The sequence below is a fragment of the Equus asinus genome, chromosome 24 (assembly GCF_041296235.1).
Source record: "Equus asinus isolate D_3611 breed Donkey chromosome 24, EquAss-T2T_v2, whole genome shotgun sequence".
NCBI lineage: Eukaryota > Metazoa > Chordata > Mammalia > Perissodactyla > Equidae > Equus > Equus asinus.
In genome coordinates, this window is record NC_091813.1 from 41,815,611 (window position 1) to 41,828,084 (window position 12,474).

The 12,474-nt window shown below is 37.4% G+C and overlaps 1 long non-coding RNA gene across 1 annotated transcript in view; it reads left to right on the forward strand.

Moving 5' to 3' along the window:
• Positions 1 to 570: 570 nt before the first annotated feature.
• LOC139041800 (uncharacterized) overlaps positions 571 to 12,474 on the forward strand; it is a 38,483-nt gene continuing 26,579 nt past the window's right edge. The window contains exons 1-2 of the long non-coding RNA XR_011497753.1: positions 571 to 697; positions 10,145 to 10,292. This is a non-coding gene — a long non-coding RNA (uncharacterized lncRNA). The remainder of the gene's footprint in view (positions 698 to 10,144; positions 10,293 to 12,474) is intronic.

The following is a 12,474-nucleotide window of genomic DNA, read 5'->3' on the forward strand; positions in this document are numbered from 1 at the left end:
TTGAGACAAGGAAGAAACTGCTCTGTAAAGTATGTGAGAAATGAGAACTACTACAGGAGGGAAGCAATAATTTAGAGCCTGAACTTATACGCTGGTTGCACAAACCAGCTTCACCTCTCTTGGCTTTCACGCATCTTGACCAAAGAAAGAGAGGTCAATGATCCAAAGTGTTTTTCAAAAAGTAAAAATAAACGGGTGGAGTACACCTCTTTTATTGAAAGCAATCCTGAAGACAACTGAATCATAGTTTACACATTTTAATTAGTTTGAATTAGAAAACATATCCTTCATGGCCAATTATTTCTGACTCAGTTGTTTACTTACTTACCTTGAGAGTGACCTGTGGAGTCTTGGTTGAGCCAAGATAGATACTCTGAAAAAGCTTTGCCTTGTAAATAAGTGTTAAGGGCATCTCATGATGAAGTGTTCTTTCTGAGACAGCATAATGATCTAGATGAATAGTTCAACACATATGAGAGCATTTTGAGTAACCATATATTGCTTGCATGATCATTTAATATCTAGCTAACTAACTTTTCTTCCTGTGAACATTACTCATAGGATGTTAGTTCTCACATCATCTTTGAGAGGAAGGCAAGTATTATTAGTCATTGAGACTAAAGTAATCTTCACCGATTCAATCTTCGAAAAATACAATGCTGAGAGTGAAGAGACCAGAGGTGAACAACAGTAGCAAGTAAGTCACTTAAGACTTCTTGTTCTCCTTTGTTTAATGATGAGAAGGAAGCAAAACATTGAATAGGAAGAATCTGGAAACGATGAAGCTCTCGTTGAGAAAAGACAGGCTAAGAAAACATGAAAAATTGAGAATTCATAGATTTGTTTCAGGGGGAAGTAAAATCTGTAAGTTCTGATGGTGTTCTGAATCTTCGATTCTGATCTGTGATTTAGGTTAGTCCTTGAAGGGAAATCCTTTTAGAAGAACTCAGGATATTACTCCAACCTTGATTTCCCAAACATAAAGAGAAAATTTTCTCTTCTACTCTTAGACCCTTAAAATACCTGGATATGTAGGATTTTTCATTTCAGAGATTGCTCTTTCTAGAAGCCAAAACAAAAGATAAGCATTTGCACAGTGGGCTGCGACCTGCAGTGAGTCTATCCTTCTTTCCATCTGCCACCCCTGAGGGCACAAAACAGTCCCATCAGCAACAGAGGTTTTTCCTGGCCCTGATCCACATGGGAGTGTGGGGACAAAGGTTTAGTCTGGCTGAGGTGAGTGGCAGCATTTAGGCCAGATGATACCACTTCAGTGCTGTGCTGTCAAAATGGAGAAAATGTAGCACGCACTCAGTCTCCTCCATGACAGTCAACTGACCCAGGCTCAGAGGAGCCCCACTCTGCCCCACAAAAATGAGATCAGCTCATCACTTTGGGAATAGTCTCTCTCCTTTCAGTCACCACTGTGGGCATGCTCCCAAGACACGGGCACCAGAGGGCAAGGGAGTTGATACATAAGTGGCTGACCACACTCCTAAGCACAGGGGCCCAGGGGTGAGCCTTAGAGCCCCGCTGAGAGATGGGGGTCAGGTCGGGGGTAATAATGACTTAGATGGAGTGGAGGCTTTGTCTCTAAGGAGATCACTTGAACATACCAGGAGCATCTTAACCCAAATGATTAATAACAGAGCACCAAGAAAGAGCATCATAAGGCCAGCTTCCATCATGTTTCCTAGGATCAACTTCTTAAGTCTTATTACGTGGTTATACCAACACAGAGAATACTATATTTTTAAAACAGAGATACATTTCACATACCATAAAATGTACCCTTTTAAAGTGTACATTTGAGTGGGATTTTTAAAGTATATTCACAAGGTTATGCACTCATCTCCATTATCTAATTCTACAGTGTTTTCATCACCAGCAAAGAAATAGCGGATCCATTAGCAGTCGTTCTTTCTTCTCCCCTCCCCACAGCCCCTGGCAACCACTAAGCAATTTTCTGTCACTATGGCCATACCTATTCTGGACATTTCATATAAATAGAACCACACAATATGTGGCATTTTGGGTCTGGCTTCTTTCACTTAGCATGTTTTCAAGGTTTATCTATGTTGTGACGTATCAGTAATTCATTCCTTTTTATTGTTGAATAACATTCCGTTTTACAGAATTACCACATTTTGTTTATGTTCATAAGTTGCTGGACATTTGGGTTGTTTCCACTTTTTGGCTACTATGAATAATGCTGCTATGAACATTGGTGTACAAGCTTTTGTGGGAATATATGTTTTCAATTTTCTTGGGTATATAGCTAAGAGTGGAATTGTTGGGTCATACAGTAATTCTGTGATTTAACTTTGTGAAGAAATGCTAAACTCTTTTCCAAAATGCCTGCACCATTTTACGTTTTCATCAGCAATATGTGAGGGTTCCAATTTCTCCACATCCTCCCAGCAGTTATTATTTTCCGTTTCTTTGATTATAGCTGTCCTAGTAGGTGTAAAGTGGTACCTCACTGTGGTTTTGATTTGCATTTCCCTAATGACTAATGATGCTGAGTAGCAGTCACGTGCTTATTAGGAATTTGTATATCTTCTTTAGAGAAATATCTATTCAAATGCTTTGCCCATTTTTAAATTGTGTTATGTCTTTATTGTTGAACCATGAGAGTTATTTATACATTCTGGATAATAAATACTTAGATATATCTGCAAATATTTTCTCCATCTCTATGGGCTGTCTTTACACTTTATTGATAGTGTCCTTTGAAACAAAAAAACTTGTTAGTTTTATGAAGTCCAATTTATCTATTGGTTGCTCATGCTTTTTGTGTTCTATCTAAGAAACCATCACCAAATCCAAGGTCATTAAGATTTAGACCTACGTTTTCTTTAAGAGTTTTATAGTTTTAGTACTTAGATTTAGGTCTTTGATTCATTCTGAGTTAATGATTTTATGTGGCCTGAGGTAGAGATCCAACCTCATTCTTTTGCATGTGGATATCCAATTGTCCCACCACCATTTGTAGAAAAGACTATCCCCCCATTGAATGGTCTTGGCACCCTTGTTAAAGATCAATTGACCATAAATGTATAGGTTTATTTCTGGACTTTCAATTCTATTCCGTTGACCTATCTATTGATCCTTATACCAGAAACACACTGTCTTGATTCTTGTAGATTTGTAATAAGTTTAAAATGAGAAAGTGTGAGTCCTCCAACTTCTTTTTCCTTTTAAAGGTTGTTTTGACCATTCTGGGTCCCTTGCATTTTCACATGAAGTTTGGGACTGATTTTTCAATTTCTTAAAAAAAGGCAGCTAGAATTTTGATAGAGATCGCTTTGAATCTGTAGATCAATTTGGAGAACACTGACATCTTAACAATATTGAGTCTTCCAATCTACGAACATGAGATATCTTTCCATTCACTTAGGTCTTTTAAAATTTCTTTCAATGATATTTTATAGTTTTCAAAGTATAACTTTTAGACTCCTTTTGATAAATTTATCCCTAAGTATTTTATCCTTTTTGATGATTGTAAAGGCAATTGTCTCCTTAATTACATTTTCAGTATACTCATTGCTACTGTATAGACATACAATCAACTTTTGAATATTCATCTTTTTTCCTGCAACCTTGCTACATTCATTTATTTGTTCTAATAGGTTTTTAGTGAATTCTTAAGACTTCCTTAAGACTTCCTATATACATGATCATGTCATCTACAAACAGAAATACCTTTACTTTTTCCCAATCTGGATGTCTTCTATTCCATTTCCTTTCATAATTGTCCTGGCTAGAACCTGCAGTATAATGTTGAATAAAAGTGGTGAGATTGGACATCCTTCTCTGGGGAAAACATACAGTCTTTCACCATTAAGTATAAAGTTACCTGTGGGTTTTTCATAGATGTTATCAGGTTGAGGAAGTTCCTTTCTATTCCTAGTTGTTGAATGTTTTCAAATGTTTTTTCCTCATGTGTTGAGATGATCATGTGCTTTTTGTCCTTTGTTCTATTGGTGTGCTGTATTATATTAATCAATTTTTGGATGTTAAACCAATATTGCATTACTGAGATGAATCTCAATTGGTCATTGTATTAGTCTGCTTGGGCCGCCATAATAAAATACCATCAACTGGGTGGCTTAAACAGCAGAAATTTATTTTCTCACAGTTCTGGAAGTCTGAGATCACGGTGCAAGCATGGTTGCCTTCTGATGAGGTTTCTCTCTCTGGCTTGCAGATGACCACTTCCCATTGTGTCCTTAAATGGAAGAGAGAGAGAGAGTGGTTCACCTCTCCGCTTTCACATTTTACTATAAACAGTCAGGAGGAACCAAGCCACTCTTTCAACATTTTGCTTAGAAATCCCCTCAGCTAAGTACCCAATTTCATCACTCTCAAGTTCTACCTTCCACAAAACACTAGAATATTCAGCCTAGTTCTTTGCCACTTTATAACAAGAATCACCTTTCCTACAGTTTCTAATAACATGTTTCTCATTTCCATCTGAGACCTCACCAGAATTACATGTAACATCCATATTTCTAGGATGCACTTCAAAACTGTCCCACCCTCTACCTAGTACCCAGTTCCAAAGCTGTTTCCACAATTTCAGGTATCTGTTACAGTAGCACCTAACTTCTGATTCCAAAATTCGTCTTTGTTAGCCCAGGCTACCATAACAAAATACCATGGACTTAGTAGCTTAAGCAACAGAAGTTTATTTTCTTATGGTTCTGGAGGCTGGCTGTCCAAGACCAGGGCTAGAGTTGAGAGAGGCCCAAAATAAAAGGAGGCTCTGCAACAGATCCAGGCTGCTGTACAAGCTGCTCTTCCACTTAGACCACATGATTCAGGAAATCCAATGGTGCTTGAAATGTCAGTGGCGATAGGGATGCTGCTTGGAGCGTTTGGCAGGCCCCCATGAGTGAATTACAGTGCAGCCCCTTAGGATTTTTGAGCAAAGCCCTGCCATCCTCTATGGATAACTGCTCTCCTTTGAGAAGCACCTCTTTGCCTGCTACTTGGCCTTAGCAGAGACTGCACGGGTAACCATGGGCCAGAAAGTTACCGTGTGACCTGAGCTGCCCAAGATGAACTGGGTACTATCTGTTCCACCAAGCCATAAAGTTGGGCATGCACAGCAGCAGTCCTTCATTGAATGGAAGTGGTATATCTATGATCAGGCCTGAGCAGGCCTTGAGGCACAACTAAGTTACATAAATAAGTGGCCCAAGTGCCCATGGTCCCCACTTCTGCTACACTGCCTTCTCTCTCCTAGCCTATAAGTGTGGCCTCATGGGGAGATCCCTATGATCGGTTGTCAGAGGAAGAGAAGACTCGGGCCTGGATTACAGATGGTTCTGCACAATATTCAGGTAGCACCCATGAGCAGAGAGCTATAGCACTATCACCACTTTCTGGAACATCCCTAAAGGACAGTGGTAAAAAGAAATCTTCCCAATGGGCAAAACTTCAAGCAATGTACCCAATTACTCACTTTGCCTAGAAGGAGAAATGGCCAGCCATGCTCTTTTATACTGATTCATGAGTTGTGGCCAATGGTTTGGCTGGATGGTCAGGAATTTGGAAGGAACATGATTGGAAATTGGTGATGAGGAAATTTAAGGAAGAGGTATGTGGATAAACCTCTCTGAAGGGGCAAAAAACATGAAGATATTTATGTCTCTTGTGAATGAAACCAAACAGCGACCACTTACCGAAGACGGACCTAAGCAGAGAAGGATTTTAAGAATCAAATTGACAGGATGACCCTTTCTGTGGACAATAGTCAGCCTCTTTCCCCAGCCACCTCGGTCATTGCCCAATGGGCTTATGAACAAAATGGCCATGGTGGCAGGGATGGAGGTTACACATGGGCTCAGCAATGTGGACTCAACAAAGCTGACCTGGCTATGTCCACTGCTGAGTGTCCAATTTGTTAGCATCAGGGACCAGCACTGAATCCCTGGTACAGCGCCACTGCCTGGGGTGATCAGCCAGCTACCTGGTGGAAGTTGATTACACTGGACCACTTCAATCAATGGAAGGGCAGTGTCTTATTCTTACTAGGATAAACAATTACTCTGGGTATGGATTTGCCTTCCCTGCATGCAGTGCTTCTGCCCAAACTATCACCTGCAGACTTATAGAATGTCTTATCCTTTGCCGTGGTGTTCTACACAGTGTTGTTTCTAATCAAGAAACTTACTTCACAGCAAATGGAATACAGCAATGAGCCCATGCTCATGGAATTCACTAGTCTTACCATGTTCCTCACCATCCTGAAGCACCTGGCTTGATAGAACAGTGGAATCACCTTTTTAAGATGTAGGTACAGCAGCAGCTAGGTGGCAATATGTTACAAGGCTTGAGGGAAGCTCTCCAAAAGGGTGTGTATGGCTTGAATCACCAACCAATGTAAGGTGCTATTTCTCCCATAGCCAGGACTCACAGGTCAAGGAATCAAGGGGTGGAAATGAGAGTGACACTACTCACTATTACCCCTAGTGAACCACTAGCAAAACTTTTTCTCCCTGTTCCCACAACCTCATGCTCGGCTGGCCTAGAGGTCTTAGTTGCAAAGGGAGAAGTGCTTCCACCCCTTGACCCTTCCACCCTTTGTTGAGTGCAGACACAACAATGATTCTATTGAACTGGAAGTTAAGACCACTGCCCCAGACACTTTGGGCTCCTCATGCATCTGAATTGACAGGCAAAGAAAGGAGTTACTGTACTGGCTGGGATGATTGATCCTGACTACTAAGGAGAAATTGGACTACTGCTTTACAATGGAGATAAGGAAGAGTATGTCTGGAATACAGGAGATCCCTTAGGGTATCTCTTAGTATCACCATGCCCTGTGATTAAGGTCAATGGAAAACTACAGCAACCCAACCCAAGCAGAACTACTAATGGCCCAGACCCTTCAGGAATGAAGATTTGGGTCACCCCACCAGGTAAAGAATCATGACCAGCTGAAATGCTTGCTGAAGGCAAAAGAAATACAGAATGGATAGTGGAAGAACGTAGTTATAAATATCAGCTACAACCACATGACTAGTTATAGAAATACGGACTGTAACTGTCATGAGTATTTTCTCCTTATTTTTTATGAATACTTTTGTGTGTATATGATATACATATATACAGCGAATATCTTTCTTCTCTTATCCCCTTACCATGTAACATAAGACATATTGACTGTATATCACAGTATTTAACTGTTGTTAATTTTACACCATAGTATTTAAGTTACAGGATATCAAGGAGAAGAGTAAACATCACTCAAGGACATACCTCCTCTTCTGGGGAAGGGGTTAGTGTGTTTTTGGTTGTATGTGGTACAGTTGTATTGTGTTAGGCAGAATTATGACCTTCTTATTATCTTCATTTAGAGATTAAGTTTGGTTTAATGAGATGTGTATGAATACCAAGGGGTGGTTTGTGATGATTAATTTTATGTGTCAACTTGACTGGGCCACTTGGTGCCCAGATATTTGGTCAAACCTTTTTTCTGCGTATGCTGTGAGGGTGTTTTTGGATGGGAATAACATTTGAATTGGTAGACAGAGGGAAAGAGATTTTCCTCCCTAATGGGGGGGCCTCCACCCAATCAGTTGAAGGTGTGAACAGAACAAAAAGGCTGACTCTCTAGCAAGTAAGAGGGAATTCCTCCTGCCTATTTGTGCTGGGACATCAGTCTTTCCCTGCCTTTGGACTCAAACTGAAACATCGGCGCTTCTTGGGTCTCCAGTCTGCCAGCTTTACAATGTAACTACACCATTGGCTCCCCTGGGTGTCCAGCTTGCTCACTATAGATCTTCAGATTTCTCAGTCTCCTTAACCATATAAACTAATTTGCTATAATAAATCTCTTTCTCTCCCTCTCTTTCTATATATATTCAATTGGTTTTGTTTCTCTGCAAAACTCTGACTAATACAGTCATGGTACAGAGTCCTTTTTATATATGGCCAGATTCAATTTGTTAATATTTTGTTGAGGATTTTTGCATCTATATTCATAAGAGATATTATTTATAGTTTTCTTCTGATGACTCTCTGGTTTTGGCATCAGGATAATACTGGCCTCATAAGATGAGCTGAGAAGTGTTTCTTTCTCTATTTTTTAAAAAAAGTTTTGGAAGAATTAGTATTAATTTTTAACAAAGACTCTTTTGTTTCATGGTCTTCACCAGTGAAGCCATCTGGCCCTGGGCTTTCCTCTGTGGGATTTTTTCTTGCTGTTGTTATTAATTCAACCTCTTTACTTGTCATAGGTCTATTTGGATTTTTTAGTTTTTCTTGAGTCAGTTTTGGTAGTTTGTCTCTTTCTACAAAGTTGTTTATTTTATCTGAGTAATTTGTTGGCATATTGTTGTTCACAGTACTCCCTTATAATTCATTTTATTTCCGTAGGGTCAGTAGTGATTTCCTTTCTTTCATTTCTGATTTTAGCAATTTGAGTCTTCTCCCTTTTTTCTTGGTCAGATTAGGTAGTGTGTCGTCCATTTTGTTGATCTTTTCAAAAAACCAACTTTTGATATTCTTTGTTTTTTTAATCCTCCATTTCATTAACTTTTATTTCTTTTTGAATCAGTTTCAGTAATTTGTGTCTTTCTAGGAATTTGTCCATTTCATCTAGGTTATGTAATTTGTCGACTTACAATTGTTTATAGTATTCCTTTATAATACTTTTTACTTCATTAAGTAGTATGGTCCTCTCTTTCAGTCCTAATTTTTGTAATTAGACTCTTCCTCTCTTTTGATCTTGATCAATCTAGCTAAAGTTTTGTCAATATTGCTGATCCTTTGTAAGAAACAATTTTAGGTTTCATTAATTTTTTTCTATTGTTTTTCTTTTGGAACCATGATTGAACTTAACTAATTAAGTTCTTAATCTTCTGCTCTGTTCTGCTCTTCACTGGGAGTGGTAGGGAGGCCGTTAACATTATCCTACAGACTGTATCATCTGGGCTATCTGGTTCTCTGGCCTCCTGTTGGGTTCCGCATCAGAAGCTATGGGGAAGAAGGAGAGGCTCGGGAGTATTCTTGCCCATTCTCTTCTGCTTCAGAATCTCAGTTCTGGCAGTTGCTGTACATTTCCTGTCAGGAGGTCCTTCTTTTATTTTGGGCTCGTGATACACTGTTTTCGCTTCTTCAGGCCTGGGGATAGTAAATGTTGCTCCTTGTTGCTAGTTTCTGGGCCTCTCAACATCCCTTGTTGCTTCCCTTAGTGTTGCCTACAATTGTGCTAAGTGTTCCTTTATTAAATTCGCTTAAAAGTCTCATCTAAGTGAACCTTATATTTCCCTCTGGGACCCTGAATGACACAACCAAGACTCATTGGCTGAAAGTTCATCGTGTGACCTGCTACAATATTTATCCTCTTAGCCAAAACCATTACTTGGGAAATTATATATCTATACCTGTATCTATATCTACGTCTAAGGCTCTATCTATCTATCATCTATTTAGCTATAAAACACTAGTAATAGACTGTTTTTCAGGAACTATCTTAGAGAAAATAACCTTATACAAATCCATAATGCAGAACAACTTTAAAAATATGTAATTGCATAATTATATTTACGTAAATTTAAAAAGAGGCAAAACTAATTTGCAGAACCAGAAGTCATAGAGTGACTATTTTTGGAGGAGAGAGGTGTAGTGATTGGGAGGGAGGATGATGGGGTCTTCTGAGTTGCTGGTGATATTTTGCTTCTTGATCCTGGTGGTGGTCCCAGAGGTGAGTTCACTTTGTGATAATTATTGAGCTATATATTTAAGATTTGCCTAGATTTCTGCAGGTGTATTATTCTTTGATTTTGAGAGAATGAAAATTACAAAAAAGATACAGGTATTTCCCATTTTATTACACAGATGAAATTTATAAGAAATCATTACATCTGTTCATTACAATGAAATCAAATAAGTTGGCTTTTATGAAATAGTTGAAAGGTTTTTTCCAACCTCATTTTTGTACAAAGTTTAGACAAGCTTTTTGGCATGTGTCAGAATAGTAATAGTTCAAAAATTTCAAAGCAAATTTGAGTCAGTTCCCTTCTATTAGTGCAAAATACTTTTGACTTTTTAATTTATTTAATTACTTATTCTTTTATTCAATAACCGTTTCTGAGTGTCTAGTAATGGTTTACACCTTGTGCTTATGCAGAGAGAGTAAATAATGAAAAAATCCATGCCACAAGGCATTTCCCTTTGAAGCAAACCCAAGAAAATGGAATTCAGCCTGATTCCTCTTGTAAGAGAAACGGAGTCTCCGGGAGCCTATGGACCCTTGGACTCCTCCACTCAAATAAAGGGTAAGAATTTAGTTGTCGCTTTTGAGGCAGGGCTGGGGAAGTGAGGAATGAAAGGGGAATAATGAAATCCTGGATAGCCTCCCGTTTCTGGAAATTCTGGAAGGCCACCCTTTTTTGAAATCACTTATTTTTATAAAATACAGTTACTAAACTCTCCAAAAGCTTGGTGTAAATGTTTTTTTTTTTTTTTTGCAGAAATACTCATTTCATTTATTGTATTTTTTTAGTTCTAAAATTGCCATTGGATTTTTAAGCAGATCCTAGTTCTCAGCTGAAATTCTACATCTTGTAATCTAGTTTCCTGGATGTGTTTAACTATAATTATTTTAAATTACATGACTGACAACCCCAATCTTTCTATCTACTTTGAATCTGTTTCTATGGGCTGGCTTTGCTCTTTGTTTTGGATTATTTGCTCATTTTTCCTTGGATGTCTGGTAATTTTATTAAAAGGAGGTCTTGTGTATGAAAAATTGTGGAAACTCTGGGTGATGTTTATTATCCTTCAGAGATTTAATATATTTTTCTGACAGGCAAATCTTGTTGAGATTGAGACTGAGGCTGTTTTATTTCTGGTTTTTCTTTACCCGGGTGCAGTCCTTTAAAGATCTCAATAAAAGCCTGAGTGTTTACCAGCACCCATTCTCTGTTGGCTAGAAAAAGGAAGCTCTGAACTCCAATTTTTTTGTCCTTAGTTCTTTGAGATGGCAAAAATCTCTGAGTGGACTTTTAGCCTCTAGGAAGCCCCTTTCTTCCTGGAATCTTGGTCCCTCAATTTCTGACTACTTTGACACCCTTGAAATCCAATTTATCTCTTTGGGTTGTCTCTTTATTAAATTATAAGAATTGCTTATATGTTCTGGATACAGGCTCTTTGTCAGACATGTGTTTTGCCAATATTTCCTCACAATTAGTGTTTTCTTTTTCATTTTTGGAATAATGATTTTGAAGGGCAAATTTTTTTTAAAAATTTGAGTTAAGTCTAAATTATATATTAAATTTTTATACTTCTTGCTTTTGGTGTAGTGTTTAAGAAATCTTTGCCAATTTCAAAGCTACTGAGATTTTTTTCCTATTTTCTTATAGAAGTTTTATAGTTTTAGGTTTTACATTTGCAATCATTTTGAGTTCATTTTTGTATATGGTAAGAGGTAAGAGTAGAGCTCCTTTTTTTCATATGACTAATTATTCCAGCGCCATTTGTTGAAAAGATTATTATTCTACACTGAATTGTCTCTGTATCTTTGCCAAAAATTAATTGATCATATATGTATTTCTTTCTGGACTCTCTATTCTGTTCCATTGGTGAATATGTCCCTTTTTTATGCCAATGCCCTACTATCTTGATAACTGTAGCTTTATCATAAGCCCAAAATCAGCTACCGTAAGTCTGCCAATATTGTTCTTCTTTTTCAAAGTTGTTTTGGCAATTCTAAGTACTTTATATTTCCACATAAATTTTTAGAATCAATTTGTCAATTTCCTCAAAGAAACTTGATAGGATTTTGATTGGGATTGCACTGAATCTATAGATTAACCTGAGAAAAAATGACATCCTAACAACATCCTAACACTGATTTTTTCTAATTCAGGAATACAATATATCCCTCTTATATTTAGTTCTTTTTAATTTTTTCTCTGTGATGTTTTGTAGATTTCAAGTTGTACATACTTTTGTCAAATTTATCTCTAAGTATTTTTAATATTTTGATGTAATTGTATATGGTATGATTTTTTAAAATTTAAATTGTTGATTGTTGATAGTATATAGAAATACAACTTATTTTTTTGTATATTGACCTTATGTCTTGCAACCTTGAAAAACTCACTTATTAGTTCTAGTAGGCTTTTTTGGTAGATTATTTAGGACTTTCTGTGTAGACGATCATGTCCTTTATAAATAAGGGGAATTTTACTTCTTCTTTTCCAATCTGTATACTTCTTTAATTTCTTTTTTTGTCATAATGCAGCAAAAACAAATTTTAAAGCCAAAATAAATATTATTGAAGAAAACTATTGAAAACCTGAGTAAGAAAAAAGTAGTTATAAAGAAGAATCAATTATAGATATAGGATATGATAAATATATATTGCTTAAAAAATGTCCTTAATGGATTAGATGTACAGTTGGGTGGTACTAAAGTATGAGTTAGGGATCTGGAAGATTAAGATGAAAAACATGA